Source organism: Oryctolagus cuniculus, chromosome 2 (genome assembly GCF_964237555.1).
Source record: "Oryctolagus cuniculus chromosome 2, mOryCun1.1, whole genome shotgun sequence".
NCBI lineage: Eukaryota > Metazoa > Chordata > Mammalia > Lagomorpha > Leporidae > Oryctolagus > Oryctolagus cuniculus.
Window position 1 is genome coordinate 53,800,276 of NC_091433.1, and position 26,109 is coordinate 53,826,384.

Sequence of the window (26,109 nt, forward strand, 5' to 3'; positions counted from 1 at the left end):
AAAAAAACAATTCCATTTGATTTTCTAGATTTGCTTTATCTGTTATTTCTAGCCCTTATTTTACAGGCTCTATTTTTCATGCTGTAACCTTTTTAAACTAAGTTAATGACTGGGTCAATTTATTTTTAGTTTATTTAAGAATCATTGAATGAAGGCCAGCGCTGAGGCTCACTAGGCTAATCCTCTGCCTGCGGTGCTGGCACACCGGGTTCTAGTCCCGGTCGGGGCGCTGGATTCTGTCCCGGTTGCTCCTCTTCCAGTCCAGCTCTCTGCTGTGTCCCGGGAGGGCAGTGGAGGATGGCCCAGGTCCTTGGGTCCTGCTCCCGCATGGGAGACCAGGAGGAAGCACCTGGCTCCTGGTTTCGGACTGGTGCAGCACGCTGGCTGCAATGCGCTGGCCGTGTGGCGGCCACTTGGGGGGTAAACCAACGGAAAAAAAGAAGACCTTTCTCTCTCACTCACTGTCTAACTCTGCCTGTCAAAACAAAACAAAACAAAACAAACAAACAAAAAAACAAAAACAAAAACAGAATCAGCCAGGTCTCCCTTGTATTTGGTGAGTGTTTCTTTTGCCTGGGGGCCAGGCTGACATAGCCAGAAGTAGCAACCACCTCACCAGAGAAATCATTAACCAGAAATGTGAAAGGAGCTGGTTTGGCTCTGTTCCTTGGTGGATGCGTTCTGTATGTACAATGTGATTAGTTTACGTTTAGATAGAGAAGGTGAGACAGAAAGAGACAGCGTAAGGTTCAGAAGGCAAGAGCAAGAGCAAGCGAGTGAGAATCTTTCTTATTATAGCTGATGCGGGCCGACTGGGCAACCCATTCTACAAACATATTCTCTGACACAGTGATCAGATAGAGGTCATTTGTTAGCTATCAAGCAGTTGTAACTGAATACTATCTTTTAACTTTCTACATTGGATACTCTGGGTTTTAAATGGCAAGTTACCCAGCGTTTCCTATGGCTTAGACCCAGGGTGGGAATCTCAGCAACCACAGAGCAGGTGGCTAGGTCTTCCGCAGTCAATCTGCTGCCTCTGTCAAATGGCATGTATTGTCACAAGAAAAAATGTTGATGAAGCTGACCTTTATTATCTGACCCTATCATTTCTTTTGTGGTCCTTGGTTATCTTTTACAACTTGAGGATGTTTCTGAGTATAAGTTATTAAGAAAACAGTAGTGAGCGCCACAAAAGCCTCTACAGAAAAATCTTCTGTTTTACATTCTATAAAATGGGAGGTGATTATAAATATTAGTCAGTTCTTCTAAGAACAGGTGGGTTAGAGGACTGTTTCCAGCACGGTTACTTCATGTTTTTAGCTGAGAATTGTAATTTTGCTGCCTCTTATGTATAATGAAACTTTATATGTTTATTATTATTTCTCCCTCCAGAGATGGTGATTGTGGTTATCTGCATGAGTAACAAACACAGTACATTTTTTTCTTGGCTATTGTGAATAGTGAGGAAATGAGCATTAGAGTGCAGATTCCATAATTTAATTTTAGCATTTTTGGGTGAATACCCAAAAGTGAAATTGCTGCATCATTTGGTAATCATTTTCCTTAGTTTTCTGTCAGCTGTTGTGCAGTTTTCCTTAATAAGTGTATTAATTTGCTTCATGTACAAGTATTTCCTTTTCTTCACATTTTCACCAATATTTGTTATCTTTCATTTTTTTAATAATATTCATTCTAAAGGGTGCTATTTGATATCTTAGTTTGGTTTTGATTTGCATTATTCTGATGATTGGGGATAATGAGTGCTTCTTCCATATGGCTCTTGCTCATTTGTATAACTTCATCTCAGCAATATATGTTAAGGTCTCTGCCCATTTTTAATAGGGTTATTTGTTTTCTTGTCATTAAGTAGTTTAAGTTCCTTATGTGTTATTGATAGGAAGCATTATCTGTGTTTAGCTTGCAAATATTTTCTTCAAATACATAGATTGTCTCTTCACTGTTAGTTCATTTATTTAAATGCAAGAAAAGCTTTTGATTTGAAACAATCCCGTTCACCTATTCTTTTCTTTCACTGGCTATGCCTTGGGGATCATAGCCAAGAAAATGGCAAAACTAATATTATACACTTTCTCCTTTATGCCATTGTCTAGTGCTTTTATGGTATCAGACTTCAGCTTTAAATCTTTAAACCATTTTGAGTTGGTTTTTGTACAGCATATGAGATAGGGTCTAAGTTCTTTCATCTGCCAGCTTTCCCAGAGACCCTTATTAAAAAAGACTGTCTAGAGCGATTCCAAGACATTGGTCTATAGAATTCATTTTGAGAAGTGATATTGAAAGTACTGCATACAATAAATTCTGGAAGGAAGGAAGGAAATAAGGAAGGAAGGAAGGAGGGAGGGAGGCAGGTAGGCAGGCATAGAGGGAAGTAAACAGAAAAATTAACAAACATATGGGGCTTCTGTGAGTTTTGTGACTTATTCATAGGAGATAATGGCCATAATAAATAAGATTTTATAAGGCTGCTGTGAGAATTTAATGAGATGAGGCTTATAAAACACAACAGTGGGGCCGGCGCTGTGGTGTAGTGGGTAAAGCTGCCGCCTAGAGTGCTGGCATCCCATATGGGCACTGGTATGAGTCCTGGCTGCTCCACTTCCAGTCCAGAACTCTGCTATGGCCTGGGAAAACAGTGGAAGATGGCCCAAGTTCTTGGGCCCTTGTACCCTTGTGGGAGACCCAGAAGAAGCTCCTGGCTTCAGATCGGCGCAGCTCTGGCCATTGTGGCAAACTGGAGAGTGAACCAGCGGATCGAAGACCTCTCTCCCTCTGCTTCTCCTTCTCTCTGTGTAACTCTGTCTTTCAAGTAAATAAATCAGTCTTAAAAAAAAAAAAAGTGCCTAGTTCATTCTTACTCAATAGAAGTCAGCTATTACTATTAATATGTTATGCTTTTGTTTTTAAATAAATGTTAATTAAATTAATGAGGAGTACTTATTTTATATACATAGTGTTATTTAAAATCATGAAAACAATAGCACATTTAGGTTTGTACTGTTTCATGGGAAATAATGCTATTTGATTATAATTATAAAGGAATTCTTAATACAATTCTCTTTGATGCAAAATGTTGGTTTCTCTTTTCCAAACCAGTGTTTATTGTGATACTGTTATAGTTTTAATGTTCCTCCTAAACAGTTTTTATTTAATGTTGTCTTATATGCAATAATAGTTAAAATGAGGGATCAATATCCATAATTGGATGTGCATCACATTTTTTTTTTTTATCTGACAGGTGGTAGAGTTATAGACAGTGAGAGAGAGAGGCAGAGAGAAAGGTCTACCTTCTGTTGGTTCACTCCCCAAATGGCTGCCATGGCTGGCGCTGCGCTGATCCAAAGCCAGGAGCCAGGTGCTTCCTCCTGGTCTCCCATGCGGGTGCAGGGACCCAAGCACTTGGGCCATCTTACACTGCCCCCACCCCAGGCCACAGCAGAGAGCTGGACTGGAAGAGGAGCAGCCGAGACTAGAACCCGGCGCCCAAATGGGCTGCCGGTGCCACAGGCGGAGGATCAACCAAGTGAGCCATGGTGCTGGTCTGCATCACATTTTTTGATAGGAAATTCAGCTCCTCTTATTAAAGAGAATGCTAGAGTATTATGTGTGTTTGTGTGTGTGGATAGGTAAATAGATATGATAGATGACAGATGGATAAAGATCAGATAGATAGATAGATAGAGTGAGTGGGTCCAGGATGCCAGTGATGTGATTCAATCTGAATACAAGTGCCCCAGATTTAGGAGCAGTAAGAGCTCAAGAAGAAAGCAACTTCACTCTTCCTCTGCCTATTTGTTCTATACAAGTCTGCAAAAGTCTGGATGATGCCTACTTACATTGGTGAGGAGGAAATCTTCTTTACCTAGTCTATAGAGTGAAATGCTGGCCTTCTTCAGAAACATTGTAACAGACACACCCATACAAAAGTTTTGTGACCTGAATAGTCATTAATCTAGTGAAACTGACGCTAGAATTAACCAACATACTTCCTTCTTGGAGATGCTATGGTGAGGAATTGAGAGTTAGATTTAACGTGGCAGAACCACGCCCATAGAAAACACAAATAAATGTTTCACATTGCCATCCCCTCTTGATGAATAGAATCAACAGATAATAATATCATTAATTTAATAAAGTGAATTTAAATATAATCAAATAGGTTTTTGCTTACTATTATCTCCTTTAATTAAATCTATTGAATTGGAACTGCCAATTTTAAATTTCTTGAATTTTGATTGTTAAGTTTGGCATTTACTAAATTTTTGGTCTAAAGTTGCCTGATATTTTATGCATATCTTGAAAGAATATATACTATTTGGGTTATTAGAAGAAGAAACAAAATCATAACAAAATCATAACAAAAGTTAACTAGAATTTTATTCTTCATATTTGAAAACACTATTAACTTATGGAAGAATCATCTGGTTTTTTTGGTTGTTTTGTTTTATTTTTGGTTATGGGCCATCGAATATTTTGGAAGTCATATCAATTCATGAGTAATATACATGTTAAACTTTAAACATGGATCTGTATTTCACAGTGACAAGGATTTTGCACAGAAGAAAAATGGCAAATATTTAATGTAGAACTTTAAGATGGCTCTGTCATTCTTTTAGAGTATCTGTGCACTGATGAAACCTATACTTTTACATAGACAATTGAAAATCCAAAGGCAGATACACGCCAACAAAAGAAATATTTTAATTATGGAACCACGTAGTCTAATATTGAACTGTCAAGTTTCCAACACTGAGTTACAATTCAAATATATTTCAGGAACTCTTTTCAAGACATTTAATAAAAATAATATTTTCCCTTAATAATATTTCCAGCAATTGATTTGTACTAAAATATAATAGAAATTAAGAAATAAAAATATCCTAGATGATATCAGAGCTCTATAAGATATCTAAGTTCAATTCTCCCTTTTAATAATTTTGTATATACATACATATATATAGTATCTATATATATATATATATATATATATAGCTAATCATTCACCTAAGTCGTAGTCAAATAAACATAGATATAGAATGGGAGTTTACTAAAATCATAACCCTAAACAGTGGAAAGAATAACAGTATGAATCTCTTCATTTATCTGATTTTCTCAGCTAAACCATATGGTACTCATTGGAATAACACTTCTGATGCAAGAAAAATATCCTGATCTTCAGTATGTTTTATAATCTTTGTTCCCTCTGGTATATATATAGATGATTTTCCTAATCTTTACATGGATTCTGGATGAGGGTTAAATTACTCCATCTATATTTTTGTGTAAAACTATGCCACAGCAAATATTATGTCTATAACTGCTTTGTACAAAACTGAAGAAATACAGTAATTCAGAAGTGAGATTATGTATTGGATTTTTTCAGAACCCACATTCATCTTATTTTTTACTTACTATAGCAACAGCTCTCTGTTGCCCTTAAGGGACCTCTTCAGAGTGAAGATGAGAGTGACAACCAAGGTGTGGAATGATATGTGGACATTCAAACAGAAAAGAGAGGATTCAGGATGCTCCTGTAATCAATTACTTTTCATGTTTCTTCCCTCTGTTGTACACTCTCATGGTGGGTCATATTGATGCGCATATACCCTAAGGTGATCCTGCTTAAATACCTCTCAGGTACAACAGGAAAAGTGTGTTAGATTATTCCATTGCAATCAAGGGCTGTTGTGTTTGATCTCATTTTTAAATATCCATTTTGCATTTTACTTCTTATATTTTACGTTTAACTTGAAGAGGGGTCAGAGCATGCTAACAATTTAGATCACAATCACAAAAGAAAGGGATATTAGCAAATTGTTGGAAATTACTATTACTTAGAGCTTCAAGACTTAATATGTGCATGAACCATGGTGTGTCCTTAATGCTAGATTTTGTTTGCTGCTGTATTCTTGCCTTATTCTGTTCAGTGAAGCAGCTGACTTATTTCATTATATAAAACAGCTGTTGTACAGGGGCAGCAGCTGTTTTGTATAATGTTTATTCACATTGCCATAATGTAATTTGAGAGGCCATTATGATTTCATCTTGGGTCCAATCCCATGTTTTCTTTGTAGGAGATTAGGGCAACAAACTATTTTCATCAGAGCTTGAAGTGACAAAGTAAACCAAATTAAATCATGATACATTCCTTTGACTCATGTTTTATGAGTCATGAACAAATGTGTACAATTCCTTCTATATTTACTTTGTATCAATACTTGAAAAAATGTGAAAATTGTAAAGCACTCCACCCAATACGACATTTACTCAGGTATACTAGGACACACAGTTTGTGTGTGTCTTTGTACTTCTTGCTGCTCTTCCCTTTCTTTCGTCATTTGGCATTCTTCTTGTGTTGCATTGCCACCCAGTTTCAAATTTGGTTGAAACACACCAACTTTGTTGCTTGAGAATTTACTGATGTGCAATTGACTTTCCTGGAAGTGTGAGCAAGCTAGTTCCTTATGGCATGAACCCTATCCAACAAGAAACTGGATGTGGAGGCTCTGGAAAAAAACTCCCTTCCCGCTCTCTCTCCTTGTCTACTACGAGATTCAGTTCCTCCTTGTTCAGTCCAGTGAAGAAGCTACACTGTGGAGATCTCCATGTAGCAAGTACCCCAGAGAAGCCTCTGGGCAACACCCAGGGAGAAATTGCAGCCTTCACACCAATAACCCATGAAGGAACGAATCCTCCCCACAGTTTCATGAGTAAAATTGGACTCAATCTTTCCCCAGTGGATTCCTTATTTAAACCTGTAGGCAACCGCAAAGATGGGAGTAGCTAATGTACACCTTGGTTCCTGACAGATTTGAAAGGGGAATAATAAATGTTATTATTTTAAATTGTTATGTGTTGGAGTAATTTGTTACACAATCTTTCCCAACTACAAATTTAACAAAACTGATTTTCTTCTCTGCACTCAATCTTAGATAGCTACAGTTTCTTTCTTTTTTTTTTTTTAATAAAGATTTATTTATTATTTGAAAGTCAAAGTTACAGAGAGAGGGAGAGAGAGAGAGATGTTCCATCTGCTGGTTTACTCCCCAGTGGCTGCCACAGCCAGGGCTTGCTAGGGCTGGCCAGGCAGAAGCTAGGAGACAAAAGCTTCTTACGGGTCTCTCACATGAGTGTCAAGGGTCTGAACACTTGGCCACATGGGATGCTGGTAATGCAGATGGTGACTTAACTGGCTATGCCATAGCACCAACTTTAGTTTCTTGATTATTTTAACATAAATTTTATTCTATGGAAGTTTTGGAATAATGCTATTAGTTTTCCTTAAATCCAAAACTTTTATTTATTTTCATTATATTTGCAGGGCGCAGAGAGAGAGAGAGAGAGAGAGAGAGAGATACATAGACAGAAAAAGACACACAGAGAAAGAGATCTTCCTTCTGCTGGTTCACTCTCCATGTGTCTGCAATAGCTGGAGTAGGACAAGGCTAGAGCTAGGAGCCAGGAATTCAATCAGGGCCTCTATTTGCAGCGGGGACTCAGGTACTTGAACCATCCTCTGCTGCCTGCAATGATGTGCATTAGCAGAAAACTGGAGCAGAAGCAGGGCAGGACTTGATTCCAGCCCCATCAATATGAGTGTGGACTCTCAATTGCTACACCAGAGTTCCTGTAACTTTGTATATGTAGTTATAAACATAATTATACTTAATCTTATATCTAGAAACCAAAGACATCTCTATAGAAATTATATTCAAATACTGATATTTCTACACTAAACTTTATATTTGAAATAAATAGCATTTTAAAAAATTTCCACAAATCATTTATATGAAATTATGTTTTGGATAGTTGGTTGCTGGTATAAAAAATGTAGCTGCTTTTCACATATTGATCTAAACCTTGCCACTTGGCTAACATTGGCAGACATATTCATTTTTCTCTCAGATTTTTGCTCATCTTCTTAGCACAGATTTCATTTTAATTTTTTTAGAAAACTTTTATTTAATAAATATAAATTTCGAAAGTACAACTTTTGGAATATAGCAGTTTTTCCCCCATAACCATCCTCCCACCCACAAACCATCCCATCTTCTACTCCCTCTCTCATTCCATTCTTCAGTAAGATTCACTTTTAATTATATTTATATACAGAAGATCAACTTAGTACATACTAAGTAAAGATTTCAACAGACACAAAAAGTACAAAGTACTGTTTGAATACTGATTTTACTGTAAATTCATATAGTAAAACACATTAAGGACGGAGATCCTACATGGGGAGTAAGTGCACAGTGACTCCTGTCGTTGATTTAACAATTGACACTCTTATTTATGACGACACTTAGCACAGATTTTAATACATCTTATTTTGTATTATCTTCTCAAAGATGTACAGTGAACAGTTTTGCAAGATAGAACAAGTATTTTCTACTTAGGATAGGCATTTTGCTATCCAGGTATGAAAAATAATGACTCCTTCTAAAGCAAAGGTTGTGTTGATGTGCTACCAGCCCTACTTGAAAGTCTGGGTTATCCAAAGATACAGGTTCCTCAGCTGTGACACGAACTCACAGATTATGTAGCATCCACCTCTGCTTCCCGACATTATTCCTGTAGTACTAAGGACATGGCTCTGGCCAATACTGCTATGTGTTCTCATCCTGCAGCTTGAAATTTTGTTGATAGCTGTCTTAGTTAAATGTTGCATGCTATAGATGGGATGGTGTTTAGTCCCAGGCCCTGTGGATATATTCAACAGAATGGCTAATAGTTTGATAGATAAGTAGGGAAATTTTCTGAAAAACTAAAATGGTGTAGAATGAATGGTGAATACTGTTGGGGGACAATTTTTCATAGTCTCTGAGCCCCCCCCCCATAGATACATAGTACATAGTACATAGGAGTTGTACGTAGTACAACTGCTTTGGTGAGAACATTCCTCACTAGAAACTGATCTTGAGGTGTATGTCCAGATTTATCTTCTTATAATACATTACAATTATTTATGATACTTCTTAATTTCCCTTATAAGTTCCATGCTTGTGTTAATTTCTAATATAACTGTAAAAACATCAGTACTTATGTTGAATAGATTTGTTTATGTTGACTTTGAACTTCATTGCAGAAAATGCATCCTGAAAAGTTTTAATTCTTAAAGTTTGATGAAATGATCTTCAGGTCCACAATCTTTTCAGGTAGATAATTGTTGTATGTGTGTCTGTAAAGAAAACATTCTTTGTGGGTTTTTTGTGTTTTTTTTTCTGATAATTTTTATGTTTATTTGTAAGGTAAAGTGTTAATTATGCTACAAATTAGCCTGAGTAATCATTTTATATTATTTAATTTATCAATTACTGAAAACAATGCACTGATGCTCTTCATATAATTGTGGATTCGTCATTTCACATTACAGTGTATCAGCTTTGTTTGTAAAGTTAAATTGAATTGGTAAATTGAACAATTTATCACCATGAGGTGATCCATAAATTCTATTTACTTAATATAGCTGAATAGTCTTCCTCTGGTAATATTTATGTGATTTCTTATTATTACTAATTCTTTTATTATAAAAATTTTTATTGTAACATAATTTTAGCTCTGCCTCTGGTAATGAACATATAATTGGACTTTATCTTTGTTTAGTTCAAAAATTCCTTTTGCAATAGAAATATTCAGCCCAGTTATATTGCATAAGATTATTGATGTTATGTTTTTGTCCTGCTTCAATTACCTTTCCATGTCTGTCCTTTCCTCTCTTTGTTGAGATCATTTCATTACTTTTAAAAGTAAATTAATTTATTTTTTGATCATTTACCTTAAACATTTCACTATAGTTTCAAAAGTATTTTGTAAGAATTGAAGAAAACTACTTTATGGCTGCTATCTGGGCCATATCAAAAATAGTTGTTACATAATTTTGTATTGCTGATTGTGTGCCAATAATGAGAGGTTCATAAAGCAGGGGGATAAAAGTCACCTGGAAACATAGCTAATGAAAAGGAAGGGATATAAAATGATTTCTATAGATCCCCAGAGTCACTTGAAGCGGAATTCATTAAAGTTTAGTACTGAGGTGGCCATTTGATTTAGCAATTAATCAGCAAGTTAGCATATCTATATCCCATGTTAGAGAACCTGGGTTCCCTTCCCTGTAATGATTCCTTATTGCAGCTTTTTTGTTAATGCAAATCTAGAGATGTACAGGTGATGGATCGGGTAGTCATGTCCCTGCAACCCACATGGGAGACCTGGATTAGTTCCTGGCTTCCAGTTTCAGTTCTGGTCTAACCCCACCTGTTGTAGGCTTTTGGTTATGAACCAGCTCATGAGAGTATCTCTCCTCCTTTCCTCTCTCTTTTTTCTTTCCTTTCTTTGTCAAATAAACTGATTAATTTTAAAATAAAGTTTAATTTCATTTCAGTGTAGTTAAATGCTCTCATGCATCATAATTCCAGAATAGAACAGGGTTATTTTCTCTTTTTTAAAAATTTAATTTAATTTTAAAAATTTTATTGAAGAGATTCAAGTTTCATGTATTTCATATATACTGATTTAGGAACATAGTGATACTTCCATACCACCCTCCCTCCCACCCATGCTCCAACACTTCTTTTTCCTCCCTTTCCTATCCCCCTCTTAATTTTTAAGAAGATCTATTTTCAGTTTACTTTATACTCATAAGATTAATCCTACTTAAGCAAAGAGTTCAACAAACAGTAAGAAGAAAAAAACACTGTTCTTCAATAATAGAGACAAGGGCTATTTTTCTAATCGTGAGCTCTGCTCAATGAATTTATCATTTACATGTGGTGAGTGCTTTCAAGGTAAGTATCAGAAATTGAAGGTATTTCAAGTTCATCTTATTCTCATTGTCATCAAGTCTCAACCAGACCCAGTGAATCTTTGAACTTGGGAAGTCAGGTGTCATCAGAGGCAGTGAGATAGTCATTATTAAGAGAATTGTTCATATATCTGAGGTATCTTTATACTGTCTCCCACAGTGGCTGTCACAGTTTACATTCCCACCAACAGTGGACCAGGGTATACCTTTCCCCCACCTCCTTGCCAGGATTTGTTGTTTGTTGATATATGATCCAACCATCCCACTCTTGGAATTCACCCAAAGCAAAAGAAATCAGCACATGAGTTATTTGTACTCCTTGTTCATAGAAACACAACTCACAATAGCGAAGATAGGGAATCAACCCAGATATCCATCAACTGTGGAGAGGATAAAGAAATTATATATATACACTATGGAGTACTACTCAGCTGTAAAAAAAAAAAAAATTGCAATCCTGTCTTTTGCAACAAAATGGATGCAGCTGGAAACCATTATACTTAGTGAAATAAGTCAGCCCCCAAAAGACAGATATCATTTGTTTTCCCTGAGCTGAGGTAACCAATAGAGCACCTGAAATGTAATGTATTGGAGTGAAATAGACATTGTGAGATTCTCTGATTGTTTACAGCCCTTGTCTCTTCCATTGAGCAATAGTGTTTTTTTTTTTCTTTTCTTTTTTCTTCATGTTATTTGTTGAAATCTTCTACTTAGTGTAGGGCTAACTATATGATCATTAAGTAAATTGAAAATAGATTTTTGTTGGGCTGGCACTGTGGTGCAGCAGGTTAACGTCCTGGTCTGCAGCGCCAGCATCCCATATGAATGCTGGTTCAAGTCCCTACTGCCCCACTTCCAATCCAGCACTATGGCCTGGGAAAGCAGTAGAAGATGGCCCAAGTCCTTGGGCTCTGGCACCTGCATGGGAGACCTGGAAGAAGCTCCTAGCTCCTGCCTTTGGATCAGCGCCACTCTGGCATTGCAGCCAATGGGGGAGTGAACCAGCAGATGAAAGATCGATCTCTCTCTCTCTCTCTCTCTCTCTCTCCTCCCCCTCCCTCTCCCTCTCCTTCTCTCACTGTGTAAATCTGCCTTTAAAGTAAATAAATAAATATTTAATAAAATACTATTAAAAATAGATCTTCGTAAAAATTAATAGTGGGGATGTGAGAGGAAGGAGGGAAAGGGGCATGGGCAGAATTGGGGGGATGTCACTATGTTCCTAAATCTTTATATATGAAATTTGATAACAAACAAAATTTTAAAAATTACATAAGTAAAGAGCTGTGAATCATTTGAACAGGGGATCCTCCCATGTTAATGCTGTGAGTGTTTGGCTAAGGACGTATTTTTCACTACTAAGGCTTCTAGCTCTTCTCCAGCTTTCTCTTTTCCTTTCGTTCCAGTTTCTTTAATGTATACCTACTTATGTTGTAAAATTATTTGTCAGAAAGGAAGTAAGCTGATTATTGATACACAATTATAATTCTCGTACCCCTAGAAGTCTGTGTTAAGTTTAACTAGAATGTATAGGAATATATATTTTGGGAGCCAGTGTTGTGGTGTAGCAGGTTAGCCTGCTGCCTGCATGCATCTCATAGCAAAGCACCAGTTTGAGACCCTGCTGCTGTGCTTCTGATCCAGCTCACTGCTAATGTGCCTGGAAAAGCAGTGAGAAATGGCTCAAGGGCTTGGGCCCCAGCCACTCACATGGGAGACCTGGATAGTGTTCAGGCTTCTGATTTTGGCCTGACCCAGCCCCAACGGTTGCAGCCATTTGGGGAGTAAAGCAGTAGATTGATCTCTTTCTATTTTTGTGCCTCTTTTTGTCTGTGTCACTTTGCCTTTCAAATAAATAAAATAAACCTTTTTAAAAAATATATGTATAGGCCGGTGCCGTGGCTCACTAGGCTAATCCTCTGCCTTGTGGTGCCGGCACACTGGGTTCTAGTCCCGGTTGGGGCGCCGGATTCTGTCCCGGTTGCCCCTCTTCCAGGCCAGCTCTCTGCTGTGGCCAGGGAGTGCAGTGGAGGATGGCCCAAGTGCTTGGGCCCTGCACCCCATGGGAGACCAGGATATGTACCTGGCTCCTGCCATCGGATCAGCGCGGTGCGCCGGCCGCAGCGTGCCGGCCGTGGTGGCCATTGGAGGGTGAACCAACGGCAAAGGAAGACCTTTCTCTCTGTCTCTCTCTCTCACTGTCCACTCTGCCTGTCAAAATATATATATGTATATATTTAAAGTAAGCAGAATTTTAATTTCTTTTTTTATTTGACAGGTAGAATTACAGACAGTGAGAGAGAGACAGAGAGAAAGGTCTTCAGTTGGTTTACTCCCCAAATGGCTACACGGCCAGCGCTGCGCCAATCCGAAGCCAGGAGCCAGGCGCTTCCTCCTGGTCTCCCATGTGGGTACAGGGTCCCAAGCACCTGGATTATCCTCCACTATCCTCCCAGGCCCCATCAGAGAGCTGGACTGGAAGAGGAGCAAATGGGACTAGAACCCGGCGCCCATATGGGATGCTGGCACCACAGGCGGAGGATTAATCAAGTGAGCCATAGCGCCGGCCCCAGCAGAATTTTAATTTTAAGTCATCAGAGCTCTGGTTGCTTAATTTCTGAATGTCAGCACAGCAATAAAATGTGACTTCTCTTCTCCAAGGATAAAACTTAAGATGGGGCCATTAATGTTAGTTATATAACAGTAAAGTTTTCAAAATATGCCAAAAATGTATCTTAGTTGATTAGCAGTGCATTTTTTATTTTTAAAGTTCTCCTCCTGGATTAAAAAGGGCTAAGAAATAATTCCAACTTTCTACATTTCTTTGCTTTTTAAGTTGATTTACTTATTTTTATTTGAAAGCAAAGCAATAGATAAAGAGAAAGGTATGCAGAGATAATCTTCCTTCTGTTGGTTCATTTCCCAAATGCCCTCAATAGCTGGGACAGGAAAAGGATAAGCCAGGAACTCCATCTGAGTCTTCTACGTAGATGTCAGAGACCCAAGTACTTGAGACATCATCTGCCACTCCCAGTTGTAGGTTAACAGGAAGCAAGTTGGGCAGTCAGAGCAGGAGTCTATTCCAGGCCCTCTGCAAAGGATGTGGTCATCCCAAGTGAAGGATTTTTAACTGACTGTGCCACAATCCCCACTCCTAATATTTTTAAATTGAAATTTATTTTTGCTGATTCTCTCAGTTCAAAAGGATGATGAACAGTTTCTCAATTAAATCAAATGTAAAACTCCTGGCTAACTACTGCTGTTGCCAGTTTCATTCCTTTTACATATAAATAAATTCAAACAAAGTTGAAAGTGATGCATCTTTCACTTGACTGTAACCATTTGAATCCGATAGTGACTTTAGGCAAGTCTTTACATCAGAGAATAAAAATTGATGCTCTATTATTTACAATTTTATAATAACTTTTTGAGGATTCATAGTAACATAAAGGTTTGATTGTCTTCAAATGAAAGGTAACATTCCGGGGTCAATGCTGTGGTACAGCAGGTTAAACTCCTGACTGGGAAGCCTGCATCCTACATGAGCACCGGTTCCAGTCCCAGCTGCTCCACTTCTGGTCCAGCTCCCTGCTTATACAACAGAGAAGATAGTGGAAGATGGCCCAAGTACTTGGACTGCTGCCACCTGTGTGGGAGACTTGGATGGAATTCCAATCTTGTGACTTTGACCTGACCCATTCCTAGCTGCTGCAGCCATTTGGGGAGTAAACCAGCCAATGGAAGAGCCCCACTCCCCACCCCCTATAACTCTGCTTTTAAAATAAATATATAAATTTTAAAAAAAAAGGTAAAATTTTCCTAATGATACAGATTCTGAAAAAAAATTATTTCTGGTTTAGATAGAGGCCAGAAATGTCAAAAGGTTTTACTATTTTTAAAAGAATATTCTTCAAATGCTTCTATTTTATATTTCTGTGCATTAGTAATGTATTACAATATGCTCTGCCATCCAAACTGATTATGGTATTAAGGCTATCTAAAATTATGGTAATATAAGGCAATACAAGAAGGAAATTTGAGAAAGGTGACCATTCATACTAACTTTCTTTCAACTTTATAGCTCTTTTGTCACTGTGACATATTTCTGAGGCTATTAATGTTTAACAGCCTGGGGGGGTTATAGTGCACTTTGTGTGATCCTCATATACTAAATTAAAAACATACACGTTACATTGATGATATACTATTTAGAAATAATGCTAAAATTTCTCATACTTAATGAATATCTATAGAAAAACTTGCTGCTTAATTGGAAGGAAAAAGTACTAATAAAAGATGTAATTGAATAATGTAATTGAAATGCAATCTTTGATTTTAATATTGACATATAAATAATGTATCATTAGAATTATGCAAAATATTCAAATGACATTTAATGAGATTAGATTTTTAAAAATGTATTTGTATTTAACAGCAATAAATAGAAATTCAAATCATAATTCAAGGATATATACTGTCTTGGTCGTTACTAAAATGTTACTAAAAGAAATACATTATTGTAAAAGAGTAATGTGATGGAGTTCTAGGGTTTTGATATTAGCTGTATAATGTACTTATTGATTTTTGTTCATTAATTTATTTTATTAATTAGAATTTTAAAGAGGTAATAATTCTGACTTCAATTTATTAGCATTTTGTTAATTTTCTATATAAAAAGGACAATGTACAGTTGTGTAAATTTGTAGGGCATAAAGCAATGGTTTGGTTGCTGAATACAATGTGGAGTAATTAAATGAAGCCAGTTAATATATCCATAGTTAATATATCCATAATCTCAAATAATTATAATTTCCTAAGAAGAGAAGATATTCACTGTTATGAAATTTGTGATGCTCTATTATAAAATATCTTGACTACTCTGTGCCATAGAATTTTAAAAACCGATATTCCTCCTGTCTGAGATTTTATACCCTTTGATCATCATTCTCCCATTGCTCTATCCAATTTTATGAGTTCAGGTGGTTTACATTCCTTACATAAGTGAGAATATGCAGTATTTATCTTTCTGTGCCTGGTTTATTTTATTTAATAAGATGGTCTCCAATTCTAAACTCATTGTTCCAAAACACAGAAATTCACTTTTTAAAAAGATGTATACCACATCTTCTTTATCTATTTATCTATTGTTGGATACAAGTTAATTCCACAACTTGGCTATTGTGAACAATGCTACAATGAATGTAAAAGACTAGACATCTATTCCACCACATATTTTGGGCTGTATCATATAGCAATTCTAATTTCAGCTTTTTGATGAACCTCCATGCAGTTTGCCATAATGGCTGTACTAATTTATAATCCCTCCAAGAATTCACAAAAGTTCTCTTTTCCAATATCCTTCCCTACACTTGTTATCTTTCATTACATGATAACAGCCATTCTGACAGATATGAAATGATATCACATAATTTTTCTTTACATTTATCTAGTAATTAGTAGTGTTGAGCATTTTTTCATTTATCTGTTAGTCATTTATATGATTTCTATTCAGGAATGTCCTTTCGCATCTCTTTAATTGCTTTTTGTTTGTTTGCTTGGTTGTTTTTTGTTTGCTTATAACATAGCTATTATAAAGAGCCAAGATTTCTAAATTTGTAATGATACAGAAAAATTTCTTGTACATTATTAGTAGTGAAAAAAGTACAAGAAGCATGCTACCATTTATTTTAAAATGTTATGTATGGTTATGTATGCATACATATATGCTTATGTACATTCTGAATGAAAACAAATATGAATAATCTTTATTTCTAAAGTGATAATGAAAATCCCCTTTCCTATTCTTATTTATTGTTATAGATATTTATGACTTGAAACATTCACAATAATGAAGAAAAGTGGTGAAAATAATAAAACAAAAAAGCACAATTAGACAATAAATCAATATAAGAACGTTATGACACTGTGAATGTTATATTCCCGTATTCACATTTTCAGACATCTTCTAGTGTACCTGGATTCTCTATACCATGTGTGAATAGTTTCCAAAAACTTTCAGTTAAATAATAAGTAGGCTTCTTAGTTCACTTCCTCTGGGTTCTATTAGTCAATAAGGGAGAATAAAAAGGCTCTTTATATTTTCATATGCCTATGGTTGGAGCAGATTTTAAGAAAGTGATTCGATGTCCATTATCTTTTTTTCTTACATATCATTAAAGAGATTTTTTTAAAAGATTTATTTTATTCATTTGAAAGACAGAGTTACACAGAGAGATAGAGATGGAGAGAGAGGTATTCCATCCGCTGGTTCACTCCACGGATGGCTGCAACAGCCGGAGCTGTGCTGATCTGAAGCCAGGAGCTAGGAGGCTCCTCTGGGTCTCCCACGCAGGTACAGGGGCCCAAGGACTTGGGCCGTCTTCCACTGCTTTCCCAGGCCTTAGCAAAGAACTGGATCAGAAGAGGAACAGCTGGGACTAGAACCGGCGCCCATATGGGATGCCGGCGCTTTAAGCCAGGGCGTTAACCCGCTGTGTCACAGTGTCGGCCCCTCGGTGTCCATTATCTTGAAATGAGTTTCAGTCACAGGATTTTACAGCATAACTTTACAAAAATGGTTTCTACTGATGATGGCTAAAACTGAAGAAATATGCACAGATTGTGCAAATTGAAAATTATGTGCCAATAAATTTACTACCTTAAGACAAACAGTTTTAGAATACAGAAATATTCAAACCAAAAGAATTTCATTTAATTTATGCACAATATTTTACAAGGAATATACCTAGATTATCTATTTTTTTAGTAAGTAGAATCAAATTATATTAGATGAACTAAAAACTATTAGAAAAAACAGGGCTATACATAAATATATGCTTCTGATATTTGCAGACCTCAAGACATATTTCAAAACCTTTATACTAGTGGTTTATAAAGTACAATGTATCCAGCAAAAGGATGGAGACAGGTGTGAAACCATGAGGTAGCCAATTTTCTTACATCAATGAAATATTCATATTGTTTAGCAATTCCAGTTAGATCATTTAAAGTATTTTGCTGTTTCATTTTCCACACATTTCTAGAATATCATTGAGCAGTGAAATATGGTGTTATTTCTTCAGAATAAATGTAGCTTTTTCAACTAAGCTGTGAAAATGGTTTATTGTTGTCAAAACTATACCTTAATTTGTTTGTTTTCATTTTCATTCTCCTCCTTTCATTATATTGTCCACAGTTGTTATTACAAGATCTTGAACACAGTATTTCTTCATGGAATCAGAAATTTATAAGACAGGCTGCTTATTTATTGTATATTCAGTTGTACCTGAAAAGAATATAATATTCAAATAAATTCATTTACTTGCAATAATTTGTATAGAATATTTTCCATATGTATTATTTCTAAAAATCGTTTGCTCTGCATAATTGAAACAAAATTCAAATAGTCGCTGGCTCAATATATAATATTGATATATACTGTATAACTTTTCCATATGAAAAAATTATTGAGAAAACCAATCATAAAGAGCTAGACATGTATAAAGATTTGAGCCTATATGAAATTCTGGGTTTCTGGTTCTGATATTTTATTTTCTGTGATATTTGAATACTCAAATAAACATTACTTTATATAAATTAAAGCAATGGTACATTTTTGTTAAACACAACTTAAAAATTAAATATTTATCTTATAATTAATTTTTAAGATACATTTTATAGTATGGAATTGGTATCATAATAATCATAGTAGTGTATTTTATATGTGGCAATTACATTACTTTAATATCCTCCTTCCTTCCTTTCCTCCTTCCTTCTTTTTGTCTTCATATAAAGGAAACAGATTTCTTGTGTTTCATAATACAGTTTTAAGAACATAATGATACCTCCCACCTCCTGTACCTTCCAACTTTCCTATTCCTTTCCTTCTTTCCTTATTTTTCTTCTTATTTTTGCAATCCCATACTTTCCATTTACTTTGTATTCACAAGCTTAATCCATCATTTTTTTAACAATCTTTATTTGAATGTCAGAGTTACACAGAGAGAGAAGGAGAGGCGGGGTGGGTGGGTCTTCCATCTGCTGGTTCAGTCTCCAATTGACCTCAATGGTCAGAGCTCTGCTGATCTGAAGGCAGGAGCCAGAAGCTTCCTCTGGGTTTCCCATTCGGGTGCAGCGGCCCAAGGACTTGGGCCAACTTCCACTGCTTTCTCAGGCCATAGCAGAGAGTTGGATCGGAAGTGGTGCAACTAGGACTTGAACCAGTGCCCATATGGGATGCTGGCACTGCAGGTGGCAGCTTTAACCTATCCATTTCTTTAACTAGACTGCTATTGAGTTTCTTGAGCTCCTTAACTATTCTGGATATTAATCCTTTATCAGGTGTATAGTTTGCATATATTTTCTTCCTTTCTGTCAATTGCCTCTTCACCTTGTTGAGTGTCTCCTTTGTGGTGTGAAAACTTCTTAGTTTGATGTAATCTCATTTTTGCTTTTATTGCCTGTGCTTCTGGGGTCTTAGCCAAGAAATCTTTGCCTATGCCAATGTCTTGCAGTGTTTGCCCTCCGTTTTTCTATAATAATTTGATGGTTTCAGGTTTTAGGTTTATATCTTTTCCCATTGTGATTTGATTTTTGGAGAGGGTATTAGCCAGAGCTCTTGATGCATACTTCAGCATACAGAGATTCAATCTTCCTAACACCATTTGTTGAAGAGACTGTCCTTTATCCAGGGATTGATTTTACTTTGTCAAAGATTAGTTGGTTATAGATGTGTGGATTAATTTCTGGGGTTTCTAATGTATTCCATTGGTCCACATGTCTATTTTTGTGCCAGAACCAGGCTGTTTTGAGTATAACTGTCTCATAATTTGTCTTAAAATCTGATATCATGTATAATATATATAGGTAAACAGGCTTCAAATATGTACTTTTCAAAGGTTTTCTTTTGATGAATATTGAACTTTACATAGAGAGTAATCTAAAAAACTACCAGCTTTACAATCATGATACATGTGGACTCACCTGTTTGTATTTATATTGAGACTATGACTTTATCAACCAAGAATTGCATCTTCAGATACTGGGATTATATATAGTCCTGTGTTTAGAGAATCAGTTTGAAAAAAATATAAATAAAGATGATTGTGTAAGGAAGAGAAACTTGATTTTCTTCAGTTCTACTATTTTGTCATCATTTGTATACTTAATTTTTAATATTCAAACCAGAATATGAACTGTAAGCTGTAATATTTACTAGGTAAGTGAAAATTTTTCTCACAACTTAAATATTTCACTAAAATTTAGTAATACCCTTAAGTTGAAATTTATTCTTTTTAATGTATAACATAAAAAATCCAGCCTGAAAGCTGACTGCTGCCTTTCCAAATCATTAATTTTAATATCTTTGACTCTGTCACAGTTGCTTATAAAGAAAAGCTGTAAGCTTCTCTCCTTACATTGACAGTAAATTATTTTAGCACCAGAACTTAGAGAACAAGAATGACATTATCATATATTTGATTCTTCCAACACTAGCACAACTGAGTAAAAAGTAACAAATTTTATGGTACCTTATAAGATGCCATTATAGTTTTGTCACTCGAAACTTCAGTTGAGTGAAAACTGGATTGATTCACTTTCCTAAGTGGTTCTCTACTTGGTCTGAAAGATTGAACATGGCTTCTTATAAAATGAACAGCTTTCAGAGTGGATTAATCTGGCTTAAAAGATTTAAACCATACTATTCCTGAAAAATGGAAAGATTATCAAGTTTAAATGAAAACTGAGACTTCATATGAAAAATTTTTTGTTCCCTACAGGCAAGGAATATATACATTTTTTGTGATTAAGGATTGTAATTAGTATATAAACTCTATTCTTATTGCTTTTTTGAAATGAATTTTAAATTAATAACAAAATTTGTTATTTAATTTTCATATGATGAAAATTACTTGATTGCTTTCTATAATTCAAAAATATTGCTAAGAAAATGATATAGATTATTATCATTTGCCTAATACTTCCAAAGGGAAAATACAGAATAATCTCAAAAATACAAAATTGAAATAATCATTATAACAGAAATGTTACTATCCTTTGGTATGTTTTACTTTTGAAAATCAAATTGGTATGATATTAAATTTTATGTTAGTAAATTTAAAATATTCTTTTTTTGGGAACTATGACCTAATATTTAGCATTCTATAGTTGAATGTTCCAGAACATTCAATTCTAAATGAAATGATATATCAAATTTTGAAAACCTATTGAATCTTCCCTTTGGAAGAAAAATATAGGAGCTGGCATTGTGGTGCAGCAGGTTGAGCAGCTTCTTGAGTTGCTAGCAACACTTATGGGTGCTGCTTTGAGTCCCAGCTGCTCCACTCTGATCCAATTCTCTGCTAACATGCCTGGAAAAGTAGCAGAAAATGGTCCAAGTGCTTGAGCCCCTGCACTTGGCTTTGGCCTGGCCCAGCCCTGGCAATCATAGTCATTTGGGCACTGAACAAGATGGAAAATTCTCTTTTTCTCTCTCCCCGTCTCTTTTTCTGTATCTCAGTCCCTCTGTGTAACTCTGCCTTTCAAATAAATAAAACAAGTCTCAAAAGATGAAGAAGATATACACCATGAAATGTATTTAAATTTGATCAGGAAATTATGCTAAATGATATTGAAACAACAATTACATTGACTATTAACTAAAGCCAATATAACAAGATATTTGTATGTGTTATATACATATGTATTATAATAAATATGTATATTATACATACATGCTATTTTCTGATACTTGAGAAAATTTCAAGGATCATTTTATTTTGGATAAAAAATGAAGTACGATAATAAAAGCAATCAGGTCTTTCCCATGCTTAAATTCACTCACGTTAATTTTTATAGCTATCAAGAATGGGATTACTCTTACAATTTCTTCAAAAGGGGATTAATTATTGGTGTGTTCAAATGCTACTAATGTTGGAGTGAAAGAAACATGAAGATGAAAAGATGAAAGAAACAAAACTAACCCTTGAGATTCTGAGACTATCAGAAGGAAACAGAGGACACACTTCTGGACACTGGCATTGGCAAGACTTTTTGGATAAAACCACAAAAACACAGATAACAAAAGCAAAAATAGTCAAAGGGGATTTTATCTAGCTAAGAAGCTTCTGTGCAGCAAAGGAAACACTCAGCAGAGTGAAGAGACAACCTGCAGAATGAGAACAAAACATGTGTACATTATTCATCTTTAAAGGATTAATATCCGGCCGGTGCCATGGTTCACTAAGCTAATCCTCCGCCTATGGCGCCGGCACTCCGGGTTCTAGTCCCTGTCGGGGCACCTGTCCTGTCCCAATTCCTCCTCTTCCAGTCCAGCTCTCTGCTGTGGCCCGGGGAAGGCAGTGGAGGATGGCCCAAGTGCTTGGGCCCTGCACCCGCATGGGAGACCAGGAGAAGCACCTGGCTCCTGGCTTTGGATCGGTGCAGCACTGGCCCTGGCGGCCATTTAGGGGGTGAACCAATAGAAGGAAGACCTTTTTCTCTCTCACTGCCTATCTCTCCCTGACCAAAAAAAAGAATTAATATCTAAGGTTTGTAAGGAACTCAGAGAACAGCAGAATGACAATTAATTCAGTAAAAAAGGGCAAAGGATTGCACAGTCATTTCTTAGAAGAAGAAGTATGAGTGTAAAAAAAATGCATGAGATTTTCTTTGGAAGGGTGATGGTTTTATTCATGCTGTTTCCATAATGGGATATCAGAGATGGACCAGTTTAAACCCTTGAAGGCTTCTCCTTGGCTGCACAGGTGCCGTGAGCGGCTGAGGGCTCCTCAATGTAGAGAAACTCCTGCCTGGGGGGTGCCACCCCACGGTACCGCTCACAGGAGCCTTGCTTCTGTTGATGTAGGGGAAGAACTTGCCAGGTGCCTGATAATGATCTTCCCTGTGACCCAGCTCCTGCAGAGGCACTTGTAGCAGGAGGAGATGTAGCAGGGGATCCTGGGGGCAGTGCGTGATCTTGCACTCACAGCCCATCTGGTACCTGTGATCCAGGCTTTTCTGCGTGGTGCTCAGGAAGTCCCAGGGCACAGTGAAGTTGCAGGAGCCAATGGCATCTTGACATCACCCTCAGCCTTTCTGCAACAAGACACTCCTTTTTGCCTCCTGCATCCAGTGACGCCACACACAGCTAAAGGCAGGGCCGTGTAGATGAACTTGATGTCCCTGTCATGATGAGAAAATGTTCAATATTACTAGGCATCAGGACAATGAAATCAAAACCACAATGAGGTACCAGCTCATTCTGGTTAAAATAACTATTATTAAAAAGACAATAAAGGGGCCGGCACTGTGGCACAGTGGGTTAATGCCCTGGCCTGAAGTGCAGGCATCCCATATGGGCACCGGTTCTAGCCCCGGCTGCTCCACTTCTGATCCAGCTCTCTGGTATGGCCTGGGAAAGCAGTAGAAGATGACTCAAGTCCTTGGGCCCCTGTACCTGGGTGGGAGACCTGGAGGAGCCTCCTGGCTCCTGGTTTCAGATTGGCGCAGCTCCGGCTGCTGCAGCTAATTGGGGAGTGAACCAGCAGATGGAAGACCTCTCTCTCTCTCTGCCTCTCCTTCTCTCTTGGTGTAACTCTGACTTTCAAATAAATAAATAAATCTTAAAAAAAGACAAAAAAGAGCAAATGCTGCTGAGGGTATGAAGATAAGAGGATCCTTTACAAACTACTGATGTGACTATAAATTACTACAGTATTGTGTGAGAACAGTATGGAGGTTCCTCAAAAAGCTAGAATTAGATCTACATATGACCTAGCTATCCTTATTCTGGGTATATAGACTAAGGAAATGAAATCAGTGTATGGACACAATGTCAGTACCCCACTCTTCATTGCAATGCTTTTCAAGGTGGCCAAGATATGAATGGAGTATTATTGAGTCATAAAAATGAAATCCTGACTTTACAGCAGATTGGATAGACCTCATATATCATTAAGATGTTAAGTGAAGTTAGCCAGAAATAGGAAGACAATACTGCATGTTCTCTTTTGTACGTGGAAGTGAAAAAAAAAATAGAAGTAGTGATTACAAAAAGCTGGAGTAGCCGCCAGGGAAGAAGGAGGAGATCAGATCATAGGTACTTAAATGAAGTAGAGGAAAAACAGGTTCTAGTTGTTAGTCTCCAACACAAGTAAAAGATGGGGAAAGATGAGCCAGCATTGTGACTTGGCAGGTTAGGCTGCAGTCTGTGATGCACCATTTCCTGTCCCACCTGCTCTACTTCTGATCCAGCTCCTTACTAACGTTGGGAAAGCCACAGGAAATGTCACGCGTGCCTGGGTCCCTGCCACCATGTGAGAGACTGGGAGGAAACTTTGGCTTTTGGGTTCAGTCTGACCCAGCACTGCCATTGCAGCCACCTCAGGAGTGAACCAGCTGAAGAGAGATCTCTCTTTCTTTTTCTCTCTCTGTAACTCTTCACTTCAAAGTAATAGTTTTTTTTTTTTTTTTTTTTTTTTTTTTTTTTTTTTTTTTTAAAGAGAGGAGATAGGCTGGATGTTTCATATGCTCAGTTGAAGCTATGTATATGTGTTGAAAACTTTCATTAAACCCCTTCAAATGGTGCAATTATTATACGTCATCTAAAATTTAAAAATTAAAAAAAACACTCATTTCAAATCATTTAAAATGAAAAGCATTGATCTGTGAATTATGGTGAACATAGTCAATAATAACATATACTCAACAAAGCAGACTCTAAATCATTCTATTTTTCAGAATAAATGTTTCTTTACAGTAAATTAAAAAGTCTGAAGACCATAATGCTTCATGAGATAAGCCAGTCCCCAAATGACAGATATCTTGTATTTTTTTCTGATTTGTGGTAGTTAATGTAGGATACAAAATAACTCACAATGTATAAGCATGAAACTGACATCTTATAACTTGATTATTGTTTATAGCCCTTGTCTATATTCCTGTGGAACAGTAGTTTTTTCTGCTTTCTGCTTGTTGAACATTATGTTTAGTGGTGCAGTTAAGCCTGTGGTTATAAAGTAAATTGAAAAATTTAAAAAAGTTTAAAAGATTTCAAATAACCCGCCCCTGTGTTGAGAAAGGTGGTTCTTAGAGAATATATGCATATTTTGAAATTCATTCTAGTGTAACTTCTGACATTTTTTCTAAAATAATCATTATTTTTCCATAAAATTGACTTTATTGATTTCAGCCTTACTTCCAGCTTGAAACGCAGTGTCCTCGGCCCTGATTCAGTCATGTTTCTGCTTCAATTTGACTCAGAGGATGACATGAACATTTACACGTGTTCAGTAGCTGTGTAAATGAAAACAGACTGAACCTCTCACTACCCTCTACACACTAACGGCCTTGCACTTCCCTTTCTCTCTGTGAAGATCATCTTCCGCAATTCTACTTGCACCCTTAAATTTTAAAAAAAATGAAAGCTTCTATTTAAGAGAGCTTAGAAATGCTAGATTATGTTCTAAAATGGCTGTTTTTAGACATTTGAATAAAAATATAAATACAATTATGTGTTTCTTGATAATGGATTAAAATAAGAAACACAAACTACCTACTTATAAAACCAAATCAGCACTTATTTAGAAATAATGATAAATTATAAAACTTGTTATCTAACTGTTTAAAAAGGAGATTCTAGAAAACACATGAAAGGATTAAATCAAGTCAAACAACTTAGAAAAATTACAGAAATAAGTCAATATTGATTCTTTGGTAAGCTTTGAAGTGACTTTCCTATTTCTGACCTTTTGGATTATTATAAGGAGAAATTATTAACCACACGATCATGAAAATTTTATCTGTGATTTGGTACTTCAAAATTCTTTGCTTAACTCATTTTCATTTGGGTCTTCAGCCAGAAACTGACAAATACAGGACATTTTTCCACTGGTTTTCCGACATCACAACTGATGTCAAAGATGATGCCTGAAAATTATGTTTCTTCTATACCTGTCACTGATATACCCCATCAAGGAGATAGATATATTGACAATTCAATCTTATTCATTTTTTTAAAAAAAATTTATTTATGTGAAAGTCAGAGTTATAGAGAGTGAGGAAGATATAGGGAGAGACATGTTTTATCCATTGGTTCATAACACAGTTGACCATAATGGCCAGGGCTGGCCAGGCTATTTCAGGAGCCAGGAGCTTCATCTGGGTCTCCCACATAGTTGGCAGAGGCCCAAATACTTGAGCCATCTCCCACATCTTTTCCTATGCTATTAGCAGGAAGCAGGAAGTGGAACAACTGAGATTTGAATCAGAGCCCATATGAGATGCTG

At 36.4% G+C, this 26,109-nt stretch overlaps 1 pseudogene; it reads right to left on the reverse strand.

Moving 5' to 3' along the window:
• Window positions 1–22,816, reverse strand: part of LOC127489505 (shugoshin 2-like) — a 35,197-nt pseudogene extending 12,381 nt beyond the window's left edge.
• Window positions 22,817–26,109: the final 3,293 nt, after the last annotated feature.